The following is a 16,066-nucleotide window of genomic DNA, read 5'->3' on the forward strand; positions in this document are numbered from 1 at the left end:
CGGGCTCCGCCGCGGGGCCGGTGCTGGTGCCGGTGCCGGTGCCGCCCGGGGGCGGCCGGAGCGCGGCTGTCGAGCGGCGGCGAGGCGGGGAAGCGCGGGGGCTCCGCGGCCTCCGCCGCACTGGCAGGTAACTCGGGCGCGGCGCCCTTGCGCCGGCAGCGCGGTTTTCGCTCGCTTCGCTCTCCCGGAGGAGGCTCCTCTGCCCGCTCGTGCGGGGACGGGCTGCAGCTGCGCTCGCTGCGTCTTCTCAGCGCCTGTTTTGGTGCTCGATGCCTCGCGTTGCTTTAAATGCAGCGTGAATTTCCCCTTAAAAGACAGATCGGAGCTGGTTGCGCGGGTGCAGTTTTTGTGCGGTTTTCCGGGGACGCGGTGGATTTGTTCCGTGCCGGCCAAATCGCTGTCAGACGCTGTTCTGCCTTTCCCGGGTGTCCGGGAGAAGCAAGTTCGTGGTGGCAGACTCTAGCTTGCTCTTAGCGGTTCAGTGCTTTGCTCTATGTTGCCGTAGTGGTGCTGGGCAAGACGCTCAGACCGAAATGTTCGGATATGTGGGAAYAGTTTTTCCTCTATGAGAAAACTGCACCGAAGAAATCCAGCTGCCTCTCCTTTCCCAACCCCGTTGGGCTGAACTGATCTATGCACATGTATACCTGCTTACTTCAGTCGAGTTGGCTTATTCCTGACTCTAAGGAAAAGACACTTAAGAACCACCCCCCGCCCCCCAAAAGAAAGCAAGCATTCACACACAGTTCTTTTTTTAAGGGATGTTTTTAGGGAAAATTTAAGAAATAACCCATAATCCTCCCCCCCCCCAAAAAAAAAAAAAAAAAAAAACCTGTCCACGTGCTTGTAATGACGGGCGGAGGGGTTGGACTAGCTCTCTAAAGGTCTTCTCCAGACTCAACTGTTTTGTGATTCTGTAATGAGAAACGGTCTAGTTTACCAGTAACGTTAGCATAGCACAACTAGCTGGCAAGAAATGAGCTGGCCCTTGACTTTATGAGTATCAGTTGTTCAAAGCGCTGTAAGCTGAGTGACTACACGTGGCAGTAAGAACATAAAACTTTTCACCTTGATATTTTTGTATTAGCTTTCAGTGATTAAGCTGTGGAATTTATCAGGTATTTTGCAGTGATTTTATTTCTCTTTCATAAGATACTATCAATTGGGTATTTTTAGGTGTCGATGCATGAGTAATGAAGTTGTTTGATTTCTTGTTGTTGTTCATTACCATTGTAAAATAGCTTATCATAAAGCAAATAAACTTTTCTTGTATGGTGTAGTCTGAAGATGGATTCAGGATATATAGTTTTACTTTGCTGTAACTGTGGGAAGAGAAACTCAAGATTATGCAAGGAGGAAATTTTCATTTTAGTTCTCACATGTTTGGTCCCTTTTTTCTCATAAAAAGTCTTGTGGTTTTAGAAAGCAATTTTAGTGCTGATTATGGTACCAGAGAAGCTGAAAAACAGTTTGTGTGTGTATTTAAATAAAGATGTTAAATAACAAAAGTGTGAGGAGGGGCACCACTTTAGCTGATGGCAGGTGAAGCCGGGCACCTAAATGGCAGGTGGGCTCCTGTATTCATCCCTTCTTTGACCAGGGCACAATACATTAGTCAAGGGCGGAAGTGTTCGCTCAAGGTAATTATTACCCTAACTGGATCAGATTCGCTGCAAGCCTCTTCCTGGTGGCTTTTGCATTTAGTAACGCAAGCAGCTGGTTTCCAACCAACTGCACTGATGAAATTCCTCTTCCTTGAACAGGTAATTATTCAAAATGTACCTGCTCAGGCAAGAAGTGCTCCTGAGGAGGTGCCGAGTTATGCTTTGAATGCTGAAGTTAACAGGGATTCGCTGCTGCCTGGGATGAAGCTGGGATCTGGCCTGGCTTTGTGGCGGGTGCTGGGGTGATCGCGGCAGAGGGATACAGCCTCATCCCAGGAAGTCTCTTGGGTCTTCCCACCGAGATTTTGGGCAGTATTTGTGTGTCTGTAGTGATTTAGTCTAAATCATACCAATTTGCCTGCATTGTCATCTCTGAAAGTAACTTCTTACTGATACCTGAAAGTGGCCATGAGGCCTCCCCCAGCAGTGAGGAAATTTGTACAGGACTCGGATGTAACAACTTCTGTTGTTTTTCTACGAGAAGGTCAGGTTTTATTGGTCTTGGTCGCTTGGTCCAAAAACTAGGAGGAGATGCTGAATTTTGGTCTCCCGAGGAGCTGTGTGGTGGCATGGTGCCTCTCAGCAGCTCTGCGCTAGCCCAGGTCCCTTTGCCTGCAGCAGCGCTGCTGTCCGGGGCCTTCGGAGAGGAGAACTAAACACGCTAAAAACACTCTGCCTTTCTTCCATGCTGTTTACATTCTTGAGGGGAAGCTTGTTCCTGATATCCTCAGACTTGGAGGATTTATGTTGGCATCCTTCCCATCTTCCCATTTTACTTCCATTTGTATTTGTTAGGTAATATACTTAGAAGCTTGTTTTTAAGCAAAAGGAACATTCTTTTCCCCAAACTGTTCCCTGCGATGTGTCACGTGTTTGGGTCCCGGGGGACCGTTCCTCACAACGAAGGTAGCCTTGGCAGGGTTGTGAGGCTGTTGGAAGCACGGGTGCCCAGCAGAGGCACCGATTTCACATCGAACATACAGTGCTATAAAATCAAACGATTGCAGTGGAGGGCATGTTGGTACTTAGGCATTTGTTTTTCTCAATAATTTAGACTTTATTCCTGTGAAGGCTACCTTCCCATTGCGTTCTGCACGAGGGTCCTGACGGCAGACTGTGGGATCACACGCGAGATGCTGCAGAGATGCTGGGCCACGTCTCCTGTGTTGGATCGATCACCTTATTACATGCTTTGGGAATTAGTTTGGGTGTAACTACAGGTTTACCAGCATTGCCAGTGAGTGGGGTGATTGCTGTGTGGGCAGACAGTTTTGATCTAATTTAGGTAATGATAATGAAGCCTTGTTAATGTAGACTTCATCTGTTAGACGTGCTCCATTTGCTGTGGCTATCATACAAGGGTTGAGGCTCTGCAGATGTTTAGTCTGCCCAAGATATACTGAGGACACCACGGCCTAAAGCTACCTTGGCTATCTCCACCCGCGTTGCAAGCACGCCTCTCTGCCCTGGCACAGATGCTTGAAGGCGTGCAACTTAATTTGCATTAATTTACCACGTAGCCACTTTGCGCCGATACAGCAAGTTCTTGCTATATATTTTTGAAAGTTTTTGGAATTACTAATTTTCTTATAGTTTATCAAAAAAATGCTGTCCTTTAGAAAAGCTCCGTAATCAATCYGAGGGAAATTGTGAACCCTTTCACCTGTTCTTTCAGCTGAAAAATTATGGTCACTGGCACCTAATGATAAGACTGTGAGAAATAATGTGTTAAGCAATTAACTTTTCTTGAAATGCTCCTGGAAGCATTTTGGACTTTTATTTTTTTGCAATACGTTGTAAATTCAGACAATTCAATTATCTCCCCCCCCCCCCCCACAAAAAAAAAAGTGTGCCTGTTGTGCCCCAGTTGAGATGCCCTGATGGTAYGTTATTAACTAGGCACCTTGATATCAGGACTTCTTAATTAAGAGGAATTACTGGGAGGGATATGACAGAAGTAGACAAAATCTAAGTAATATGGGGCAAATAGAGAACAATTAATCATTACTTCACATAACTCAAGATCTCTTAGGCCTGAGAGTAAATGAAAAAAAAAAGTACTTTTCAATAAAAGGAAATGCTGTTTTATGCAAGCCTAATTTATCTTTGGAACTCATTACCAAAGGATGTTCTTGTTGCTTAAGGTGTAGATTAATTTTTAAAGTTGTTAGGCAAATTCATGGGCAAAAGGTCTGCAAGGACTATTTGTTGCAAAGACGCAGATGCAATTTCTATCTGAGAAAGCCTCTAAATCACACATTCCTGGAAACCAGCAGGGTGTTTTGAGCATAGAATTACTATATAATTTTCTGGCCTTATATTCTTTTTCCTGAGCATCATTTTTGGTCAGTGTTAGAGGCAGCTTGCTGGGCTCAATGGACATTTGGTATGATGCACTGCACTTATATGCTATATATGCTGAAAGTTTGGATAGGTTTTTGTCAAATCACCACTTCTCTGTCCAAAACAGTTCAAAGCTGGTGAATGTAACATATATGTAACTAATATTCAAGCTTAGGGGAAAAACTGCCATAAACAGCATACCTAATACTGTATTTCCTTAAAATTGCAGTTACTTTACTCCTCATGACCTGGGGTTAAAAACACACGTTGATCTGGTGTTTTGCAAGGCCACATCACAACTCCAAACCTTCATTGTTTTGTCACTTCTGAAAGAATTAGCTTATTGTGTGAAAATAYGGAGGATCTTCTGATTTTGTTTCTTAAGTCCGTGCTGTATTTTTTTCTGAAGGAGGCTTATTTTTGGTAATCTGTGCAGAAGCAGAATGCTAACCTGTAGGTGCAAGGTGCTTTTTTTTTTTTYTTTTTTTCCAAACCTTCATTTTTGCAACTTATGCCTCCTCCTGTTAACCCTTGCATCAGGACTGATTGTTGCAAAGTGCGTGTGCGCAGCTTCAGTTGCTCAGCGTCTAAGGAAAACAGGCTTTTCAGCCGGGAGCCATCAAGACTGTGTATTGAATTTGTGCTGGAAAGCTTCCAGCGTGGTGGTGTAGCCTCCCAGACTTCCCTTTGGGTAGACGGGGCCCTTGCGCGGCTCGGTAGGATGCGCTGCAGGACGACCTTTGGTCTGCAGGATAGCCTGTCGGCAGCCCTCAAGCTTTGATGGTCCTCGTTGCAAAATAATTAGCTCGAACACTTTCTTTTTGTTTCTTGGTTAGTCTATGGCGAGAATTTGAGCCAAATAACAGGGAGGGTGGTTTTTCTGCGCTCTGTGGTGGGTGCCTTTTGCATGTGTATTTACACAGATGCTCCTTCGCTAGGTTGTTTTCTCTTTCCCACAAGAACATCTTGCTAAAATGCAAACAAAATAGTAATGTGGGTTTTGAAATCTTGTTTTGTTTGCCTTTTGGGCCGGGGGGGGAGGGGGTGAAAAAAAAGGGGAGATCTTATTCATATCCTTCCTTTCTGGAAAGTACTTGTACCCTTGACAATTCTTCCTGTTGCCCGTTCCTAAGGACTATGTTTGTAATGTGTGAAGTATGTTCTGCATTCCTGGAAGCTTTAGTTTTGTACAGACTTTGTTTTGGAAATTCCTGGAATTACATAGCTTTGCTCCGTTCATAATCAGAGATAAGATCTAATTTAGAAAGTAAAGATTTCCAGCTCCTTGTAACATTATAAATTAAGATGCAGCAGCTGTGCTGTGGTCTCTTTTGGGCTTACAGACATGTGCTTTTATTCTTATTTGCTCTTAAATAGATAAGACCTACTCTAGAATTAAGTTTTGGCCTGGATAGGGTATGAGATCTTTGATAATCTCTTAATGGAGATGGATGAAAATAAGATGACTGTGCCAGTTTAGTTGGACGGTCATCTGTCTCTAACGCCATTGATCAAGAGGTGGAGATGACCTGGAGGTGTCAGTGAGGGTAGGGCAGATAGATGCTCTTAGGAGCTCATGTCGTCATAGTTGTGGAAAAATTAAAAAATCTGGCTCATTTGGGTTAGGTGAGAATGGATTATGGTGTTCTGTTCATTGAAGTTTTATTTGATACCAGTTTCCTTTAGAGCAAAATTTTGTTGAACCTATTGATTTTGAGAAGTTCAAATAAAAATATCCAAATGAATAAAGTAACATAACTCAGCTCCTTGTCTCTGCTTCCCTGGATTTCAAGTGGAATGTTTTTTGCTGCCCCTCTCATGAGAAACATCTGCAGAACCAAATGACAAATCATTAACATTCATTCAATAACAGGCTTTGATCCATGTTTCTAGTACATGGAAACRCTTAACTGTAGTGTTTTCTTGCTTTGTCTTTTTTTAAATCCTCAGGCATCTAATCCCGGTTATATATCCTAGTGAATTTCATAGAAGTTCTATTTTGAATTGATTTTAGTAATTTTAGAGGGTATGATCACTACCCAAATTCAAATCCTGCTAACTGGTAACACCATTATGGTTTGGGATGTGACTGTTTTGTTTTGCTTTTTTAATTTGTAAGTGGCTTCATTATGTGTAACTTAATAAAACTCTAATTTAAGATGTGATTCAAAACTCATTACAAGCTAACGGAAGCCATTTGAGTTGAGGCCTGTTTCTTCCAATTCAGGAAGGCTTCTGGTTCCCAATATCTACCAAACCACCCTGGATACCTCATAGGAACATGTAGCAAAAATTCCGTCAAGCCTTTGATACTAATCAAATGAAAGCTGAAAAAGATAAAACATTGATCTCCTTAGGTACAGAATTTTTCTGAACCAGAAAACCTCCTAATGTAGTTAATTGTAAGCAGTCCCTGTTTTGAGATGCATAATATATGTTACTACATCTTGAAAGGTTTTGGTTGGCATTTATAATAAAAGTTTTGTTTGAGTGCTATGTGATGTAATCTATAAAGAAATACAGGAGATAGTGTAATGATATTAGCTGAATTAAAATGCCTTTTTTAGCATTCACCAGAACTAAAAGTTGACTATTGATAAACTCTGGATTTCCTTTGTGATGATGAGCTAGGTAGTCATAACTCTTACATTTAAAGGTTAGTCTGAGAATCTATGAATGTGGCATGAAAATGAGAAGTGAACTGGTCAGTTTGCTCTGTTCTGAAATACCCTACATGGAGCTATGCATACCTGAAATGAGTATTTTTTTAAAAAAAAGCTAATTCTACAAATGAGCAAGTTGGGCAGCATGAGAAAGGAGCTACCTATATGCTGAAGGGAAGGTATTTAAAAGCRTAACAAACTTAACCCCACCCTGACTGTGGCAAATTTACCCCGATGAATCGGGACTAGGGTGTTTTTAAGGACTGTGTAATGTGTTCACAGTTTTTCAGAATCAAATTTTGATTTGGATGTGAATTAACCTCTTTGTGGGTCTATAACTTGGATATAGCACAGACTGCTGGGAGCYCTCTGAACCTAGGATTTGCATCCTTATTTTCACGTAAGATGAACGATTTGTCAGTCTCATGTGACTGAAATGGCACAAAACCCAGCAAACTCTAACTCTGAATGGAACGTCTCCTGAACTGCACTTAAAATACTTCTATGTTGAGCTTTAGGTGTCCCCTGCCAGCAGGTAAGATGTTCATCCCATCCTTTGAATGGCGTGCAGCAAGAATGAATAATGCTGTTACTGATGGTCCTTATCAGTGTTCCTCAAATGGTGGGGTATGTTTCCCCCTTCCCCCTTTCCCCAAAAGGCTTTTAAGGGTGGTGTAAATGAGAATTGCGTTGTCCAAGTGAGGCGGGTGCTGCGATGGAGCACTGCCGCGTGGTACCCACCTTAGCCCCAGCTTGGGGCGATGGCAACAGCAGTCGGTTCTGCATGATGTGAGAATGGCTGTACCAGGGAGATCCAAGGGCTGTCTGCCCAGGATCTCATCCCACCCCAAAGAATATTTTGGGAAATTCTGGGTTAGAAACAGGAAGAAAATTGTCCATAACATCAGAGCAAGTGACCATAATGCCAGTCAAATTCCATGGACCGTAATTCCAACAAAAAAAGCTACCTGTAACTAACCTGAGGGCAGAGAGAGCACAAAATCAAAAACATTAGATCAGGTCTGTCATATAAGCCAAATATCTTAGAAGAGCTGAAAGTGGATTTAAAATTACCTGATCAAATGCGAGCAAAAGAGGTGTCATCGTGACTCATCAAAGGTACCATTTTGGGGAGCTTTTCTGATTACATCACCTACTGGAAGGCATCAGAGTTGATAAGACCATATGGCTTTACTATAGAGCTGAGGCTTTCTGAATCACTGCAGCTAAAATGCTGAATGGATCACTTAAAATTAATCCTTGTATGGGATGGCAGTGAACTCTTTTTTTTTTTTCTTGACCTTTTTAATTCCAACTTCTAACAATTACCAGAATCRCACTTGATGAGTTTCTCGAAAATGATGTCAGTATTTGGGGCCTTCAATTTCAGTGAAGTGAAACCCGGGTGTTGAGACTTGAGAAGTGTCAACATGTAATTACTAATGAATATGAATTAAATTTACCATCTTTATCTGACCTTCTTACTGGGAAAATCAGGCTGTAACAGAGCCCAGAGACCAGATGAATATTTCTAGTGCCAAGAGCCTGAGCTGTAAACTCAAATGGTGAACGGAAAGATAAATCAGTTTCTGAAAGCTGGCTCTCTTCTGTGAGAAATGAGTAGCATTTAGAGACCCCCATGCTGGCATATGTTTCATTTCTCTACAGTTGGGAGGAAAAAAAAAAAAAAAGGAAGAAAGAATTCAAAGGAACCATTAGGTTTATCCAGCTACTTGTGTACTGAACGTTTTACTGTCACGCCTTTGAGAGCAATGTTTACAGAACTGGTTTTAGTTGCATAAATTGACTTCATCTTAAACCACTAAGGTACTGTCCAGGATGCAATTTATTCACCAGAGTTGCAGCTAGGAATAAGCAGGATGAAGCCCCTTTAGTCCAGGATGAGGATGGAGCTATGCCACAGATGCAATTGCTTGCTTTTCTGTGATGTAGTAGAGTCTTGCTATTGCTAGTCTAACACACCCAAAAGTCTAGCTGGCATAAGCAAGAGAAGTTGTCTTAAAGTTAACAATTAGCTTATATGCAACTCTCATCTTCGTTGTTTGTTATCAGATTTGGTGTTTTGCTGACAAACTTTGAGGTTAGCCATGTACTTAGTTTATTCTTATTATTTATTCTTATTTATTCTTATTATTTAAACTACTGTCTTCTTTAAAATCATAGCTCATTGCTGATTGTTAGAATTTCCCCTAAAATTGTCTTTTTCCCCTTTCTCATCCTCATCACTGTTTATTCAGTGAATGCAAAATCATGACTTTTGAAGGTCTTTATTTTCAGGAGATATTCCCTAACAATAATGCGCTTGTGCTTCACTATTTTTGTCAGTGTCTTATCTCAGGATATTTTTACTTGACTTCTGGAGTAGCTGAGGGTCAGTGAAGCCCACTAACGTGTTCTTGTATTTTGAAAAAAGTTGAAGTAGGGAACTTTASAGGAACAACAGCATGCAATACTTCTGCGTACCCATAGTTGATCTGTTGGAGATTTAAGAAATATTGTGCATCTTCCAGCAATGCTGACCTAGAAAAACACATCAGTGACAAGGAGGGGTTTTTTTTCCTCCCTCCAAATAAACCTTTGTTTATGAGAGTTATAACCTGGAGGTCAGAAACAGATTTATTGTGGCTATGATTAAATGCCCTCTGGGTTGAGAATCTGGTGGCTGCTTTGTTGTTACGCACTGAGGAATAGGTTGTTGTTTTCTCTCCAAGTATGTTTTGTTCTTCATTTGAACTTCCCTGTGCTTCTCCCAGACTCCATTTCACTTCTGGTTTTGCTGTCTGTTCATCACCCATCGCTGTGCTGTTAACCAGTTGCATGTTGCTTGTGGGTTGTGTCACACTGCAACCTGCAAATGTTTGGCCCCACTGAAAGCTTCCCTCAGGGTTTTGCTTCTATGCAGCTTTTCCTGTCCCCTTTTCTTCTGCACCAGCAATGCCAAAGACCTAAATGCAGTGATTTGCTGCAAGACAACTTGTGGTTCGTACAGATGAGGGCTGTTACTGATGAAATTCCCTTCTTCAGTGATCTGCTACAACACCCAAACCCCTATTTTCTTTGGGGGCGGTTGCCTTTGTTCCCCTGCCTCTGTGAATTAAGAGAGGTCATTTAATCTACAGATACACCCAAACCATGTGGAGATGTTAAATGTGAAAGGACATTTAATTTTGCAGGTCAACAGATTCGAAGTAATCTGAACTCTCTGTGTACTTGACTTTCACTGAAAGCTATGGCCCTCACCTATGCCATGCAACTTGTTGGAAAGGGCAGCATATTGTAATAAAGAYGAAAAGAGGGCAAAATATAACCACTTAGTCGCAGTCTTTTGTCCTGTTCACTCCAAGTTAGCATCAGGTCATTTCTGCTGATCAGAGATGCTCTGTTTATGCCAGTTTGATATATTGTTGTTAAATAAAGAAACACGCAGAGCTTTTTAATAGATCTTTCCCTTTCAGCCACTGAGTTTTGATATGTAGTTTGTCATTAATGGTAGCTATTTAGGGAGAAATGTTGGCACATACACAAGTAATTTACATACAAATGCAAACTTCTTTTTTGGTAAATGTGTGACTGAAGTGCTAGTAAGAGGCACTGGCTTATTTGGCCTCCTGTGGAAATGTGTCCCATTTCCTTCCTCGGTTTGTTTTCCCTGAGAGTTACGAAAAGGGATTATTTGTGTGCACCTTCTGTTATAAAAATACACTTTTTGTTACAAAAGAGGTGAAGAGGGATGGAGAGAGTGAGCAGGGAGGAAGCTGCTGTGCCGAATCCCCCTCTGCCCCCCGGAGCTCCTTCAGACGGGTGCCAGCTCCTTAACACGTCCAGCCCTGCCTCTCCTCTGAGCTTGTCCTGCTCCGTCACGGGAGCCCAGATAAAGCTCCCCTTTTCCTGTTTATTCTAGACCTCTCCGTCTTGCTCTTAACCCTGCCAGTAGCTGCTGCCTTCCCAYATCACTTCTTCACCTTGCTGCTCATCAGCTTTTCTCCTCTTTCCCTGCTYGTGGAGGGACATTGCTCTAGGGACCACCCTTCCTGGGGATCACTGCGTGGCTGGGAGCAGTGAAGGCCACCTAGGAAGTAGGTATAGTCAACARTAAAGATGCTCCCTGCTTCATCTCAGCACGTGGCACAGTATCTTCCAAGAGGAGCTGCTCCGGTGTCTTTTTCGGAGTCGGGTGTAACAGGCACAGTCCCCCTACTGCGGATCTTCATGCATCAGTGTCCCTGAAGCGGTCTGAAGCTTGGCAGGCGTGACTGCATCGTGTAGATCGTATTCAAGTGTGCCGCTTGATGCAGTCCTGTTGATTAGACTGAGAATGAAGGAGGCCGCCTGGCTCGCACAGGTACGATCACAAGCTACGCTATTTGGAAGGAAGCAGAAAGAATGGAAGGAACTTGTGAAATGTTTTTATGAAAATACACCCAAACACTTCCTCCTTCATCTCCCCACTACATACTCATCATTTTTTTTTTCTGTTTTAGAATACACAGCAAAAAATGAAAGCAATACTTTTAGAAGCTGGAGGCAGGTGCAGTTTTTTTCAGTAACTTTCACTATCAGATGCTATTTTAAGCTGCTTGTAGCAGCTGGTTGTTTTGTTACTTCTCATAGTTACTGTCTGCTCATAACTGTTGAGAAAAAAACTCTCCAGATTGTGCAAAAGAGTCTCCAAGGAGTTAGGATGTCCTTGTTCCTCTCGTGTTAAAAGTGGAGGAAGATGTGTGCTCACTTCATGCATTTGTCAAAGATGGAACTTGTGAAATTTGAGCCAATAGAAACAAAAATCCAAGCAAGGGATGCAAAAGCCTGCGGTCTAAAAACACAGGGATCTGTGGCAGATTTAGGGGCAACAAAAACAATTGAAAAAAATCTCATTCAAGGTGCTGATATTAACTGCATCAAATAAATGGGTTTTTTTTAAGCTTGATATTTGTCCTTGGTATTATTTATGACCTGCAAAGATTGCAGATTTCTTCTACATAACATCAATAAAATAAGGCTGTTTTCTTTTGGTCACTTTATTTCCATTCAAGCATTGAAGCATACAGAAGTTGCCTTTTATGTAGCACTTGCACTAATTTGGGTCAACAGCAACAGGCCAGCTCGAAGCAAAGGACTGTGTTGTGTCTGGTTTCAATATCTCATGTGCTTTTTTTTCTCCACATTAAGCATCCCAGTACGCTTTGCAGATGAATCTGTAACAGTAGAGTAGTAGAGTCTGTAACAATGGTCTTGCATCATTTGGAGACCTAGGAGGGAAGCATAAGCTTAAATATAATTGCAGGACTTGGAAGCTCGCCAAGAAATGACCCTGCTTTTGCAGCCAGTCACCTATGCAATTAAGATGTTAGCTACACTTCAGCAGTGCTTGTTAGCGCTAAACATAATTCTAACACTGATTTCCCCAGAGTAATTAGCTCATGCAGAATCTGACTGAGATTAGACTTTTTTTTTTTTTTTTCTGGTGCCCAAGCAAATTTAAGCTCAGGTATTTACCCTGTGCTGTAGGACACAGTTGCAGGAAGAAAAGTTTGTATCACCTTTTCAGCATTGCGATGTAGGTCTCTAGATCAGTGACCCTGTTAGCTATGTGATCCTGCACAAAGAGGCATAGCTTCAGGCCCACCTATGTCAGCATTTCATTTTGGAGGGTTTTTTTTTCCTACAGAGGATGTACAACACTTGAAGGTGCTAATAATCTACCCGCCCTTGGTAAAGTGTGTGGTTTTCTTTTAAATGACATATATGAGTGTAAGTGGCACTGGGTTTGGAATGCTCAGGGATAAACTGGAAACTCTGAACAAAGGATTGCTTTGTTTGGATGTACGGATATTTCCTTATCTCTACGGTTAATGATGCTTATCATAAAGAGACTGTATTTCCAGATAAGTTAGTGAAATAAGCTATTTCAAGGAAGGAAACAGATTTCTCTTCTCTAAAAAAAATTCAGCTCTTAGTAAATTATTTGTATTTGAGGTTCTAGACATGGTCATGAGGAAAATTTGGGGAACTTGGTATGATCTGCTATAGAAATAATGCCCAAGCACATACAGTTGGTTTAAATGTTGGATAGTGTTACGGCTGAGAACATACAGACTTAATTGTGCATTATGGAGATAGATAGCAGGCAGGCTGACCCTGCGTTTTCACTTTCATTGGATAAGTAAATTGAACATAAAGATTGCCATGATTTATGAAAGTTGTAATAACTGTGTTCTTAGGCTCATTTTTGTTTTTTACTGCCTTTGAGGGCACTTCTTAAAAGCTTTAGCAGGGAACATTTCRGGGGTTATTTCAAAGAGCATTATGCACTTCTCCTGGATATGCAGAAAATGATTACTTAGAGTGAAGAAGGACAATGTATTCCTGAAATTATGATGTGTACATCAGTTTGGTTTTGTTTGCAGTTTATTTAGCAATATTGTGCACTCGTATAGTGTGTTCTGAGTGTCTTGCAGTATTTCTCACTAGTGGCTTTTCTGGCTTCTTGACAAGACAGTAAGTGAAATAGAATTGCAGAATGCTTTTTCTAGACTTTCAAAGACTTTTGAAATACCCCTTAAAACCACCTGTTATAACATCTTAAACCATTCAGCTCTAAACCCTATAACCACTTAAGGGAGAAAGCAGTGAGCTTAGTAAAGACTATCTCTGGATATTATGGTGAGAGGGATCCAAACACAAAAAAAATCCCAAGGGCCATAGTTAAAAGATACTTCAGGGAGGATAAAATGCTAAAAATGTGTTATGTCAGTCAGATCATGAGCTGTGACCATTTTTTTCTGTTGCTAATCCTTTCCTTTCAGTCCCTGTACCCCTCAAAAGAAGAGCAGAACCGCCAGAGAAGGATATGATAAAGATAGCACCTGCAGTCAAAAGTGGTCTCTCTGAAGGAAGAGATTAAAACATATAGATCACTCCAAGCATCTGTGATTTAGCAGCGTATTCAAGACTAGGGTGAAGAAGATGCGTTAAAAAATGCCTTTTTAAGCCTCTCTCATTACATAAGAACAGAGAGCTATGCAATTAAATTAAAACAACAAAGTTAAAATTGCTAACAGGAAGTGGTTTTTGTGCATAAACTSTTTGAAGCTCTGTTATGATGTGTCACTGATGGAAGGAAAGAGTAAAGAGGCCGTACTTGGACTTTAGCAAAGGACGCTTTTTGCTGTGGTTGCTTAGAGGACGTTCACTGATACCGTTGGCACTGAACTTCTGAGGCCGTGCAAGGTCGAGGGAAAACGACTGGCCTGTGACAGATAAGGAGGGCAGGAGTTGGGGCTCAAACTGTGCTTTTTGCAAGCAATGGAGAACTTGATCTCTTCAAAATTGTGCTTTTCTGTTGGTGCTGCTCAGCATGGTGAGCAGAAGCAGGGAGAAATTGGTGTTGAAAGAAAGCAGAGACAGTTTACCAGTGAGACTTTAGCATTCGCGGGAGCTTGGTGCTTTGATTAGCAGCGATGGTTGCACGTGTGAGTGCATGGTGTTGTGGCCCAAAATATCCCCAGAAAGCCGGTGCTGGATTGCTGCCTGCCTTCATAGTCCCTGTCGTAGCAGTGCCATATTTAGAGAATGAAAGTTAAAATTGCAGCGGGAGGTGCAGGTATATAGATCCACAGGTGGAAGATAGCAGGTAGCTGGAGCCACCCTTGCTGTCTTGACCAAAACCCAGAGACTTTGCTCCCTGTTTTTTTTCCTTTTCCCCGCTGTGATTGTCTGGCGTGGGGAAGAGTCTGGCCATACTTTGTTAGATGTCACTAGGGACTCCGAGATACAGTACGGTCCCTCCAGCATCCTTGCTGACTGTGCATTTCCAGTATGAAAAATGTCAGTGGGGGAATTTAATGGGAAAAAAGCTATAGGAATTGGCTTGCTGCTAGGTGACAAAATCTCAAAAGCAAACAAACTAAAAAAAGGCAGCGGCGGGTTGTCAAAATGAGAGGGGTGGAGAATAACAGGAAAAGAGCAGGAAACCTTGGGACGTGGATACTGGGAGCTGGTCCTGCCTTATTTACGCCTTGACTTTAGCAGGTTTCTGAGCATGCAAGCAAGCAAGGCAGAAAGCCTTGGCAGGAGATGAGTTGTTTAAATGAGTCCCATCAGTGCTGTTTTGGAATGTTTTTGTGCAAACGCATTTAATATAATAATTTCTGTTATTAGCGTATGACGTAACACTACCAAGAAAGCCTGTGGCTTCCTCATCAAATTTTTATTTAAAGAGGAAAGAGTCCAAGTGAAAGCTATAAGCCGAAGAGAGCAACCTGAGCCAGGTCTCCTCCGAGGTTGCGCTGGGCTTTGTGTGCCGGCTTTGGTGCGGGAGGCCCTCCACCTGTGGACAGATATATCGGGGTGCACGTTTGCTTCTTTTCTCTTCCCCGGTAAGTCGGACTGTTTGGTACCCTCACCCTGAGGGACAGTCAGAAAAGGGAGTCCCCTATCTCTCTGTGCTTCAGCTCATCCGTGAGGTGCAGAAAGCATTCTTCTCAATGAAGCCATGAGGGAAAGATAACTTCAGTTTGTCCATGTGTATTTTGATCCTGGGTCTAACTACTGGAGCTAGAGGTGAAAATGCTGCGTTTAGCTGATAATAGCTAGACAAGCATCCCTTTCTACGCGAGCAACATTAGTTACTGGCATGTGAATGTAAGTAGTGCCATTACAGCGTACTATTTGTATGGAATATAGCTATGCTGATATCAAGCGCTTATGTACCAATATAATTATGACTATGGGGGAGGATTGTGCAGCTTTAGTTAAATAGTAGTACAGTAGTTATATAGTAATGCAGTTAAAGCAGTGCTTTTTTTGTAGATGCCTCAGCAGTCTGCAACTATTATGGTAGGGAGAGTCATAAAATTATTAAAATAAGTTATTAAGTAACTGGCTGTACAAGTAGCTTAAACCTCATTCAAATTCGTGAGACCTAAGAGTAGATCTGTTTGAGCGCAGACTTTGTTTTTTCTATTTGAGTTTATCCGACAGTTGTATTTCTGTTGTCTGTTCTGTTTGCCTTAGTGCTCAGGATAATGTTGGGACACGTCATTTCTGGTCAACTGTGGACTTGTTAGAATGTGAATGGGCTATGAGTTTTGGAAGTAGTAATCATGCAGTTAAAGCTTATATGTTTCTAAAGATTGATGTATATACTGTAGGCTGCATGTGTGTGCATCTTTGGGACTGCAAAGGAGTCAATCTGCAGGGTTCCTCAGCTTTTTTCTTAAGGAGGCTGTGATGATTTGACTGTCTCTGCTTCGCAGAAGAACGATGGTTGCTCAGCTGGTGACTACGAAAGACTCTGTGAGGATACTGCTGTGAACAGGACCATCCATTTGACCGTTCCCATACGATGCAGATACAGTAGGTGATTTTGTTTTA

The 16,066-nt window shown here is 42.1% G+C and overlaps 1 protein-coding gene across 2 annotated transcripts in view; it reads left to right on the forward strand.

The window, feature by feature from the left end:
• The window catches only part of MCTP2 (multiple C2 and transmembrane domain containing 2), a 125,328-nt gene that overhangs the window by 820 nt on the left and 108,442 nt on the right, over positions 1 to 16,066 (forward strand). The window contains exons 1-2 of one of the 2 annotated variants that reach the window (XM_026074894.1): positions 71 to 127; positions 15,949 to 16,048. The gene's annotated coding sequence lies outside the window, so the exon portion shown is untranslated. Of the gene's footprint in view, positions 1 to 70; positions 128 to 15,948; positions 16,049 to 16,066 lie in introns of those variants that run through there. The other variant, XM_026074904.1, reaches the window with a different exon arrangement.

Source organism: Apteryx rowi, unplaced genomic scaffold, assembly GCF_003343035.1.
Source record: "Apteryx rowi isolate R43461 unplaced genomic scaffold, aptRow1 scaffold_11, whole genome shotgun sequence".
Lineage (NCBI taxonomy): Eukaryota > Metazoa > Chordata > Aves > Apterygiformes > Apterygidae > Apteryx > Apteryx rowi.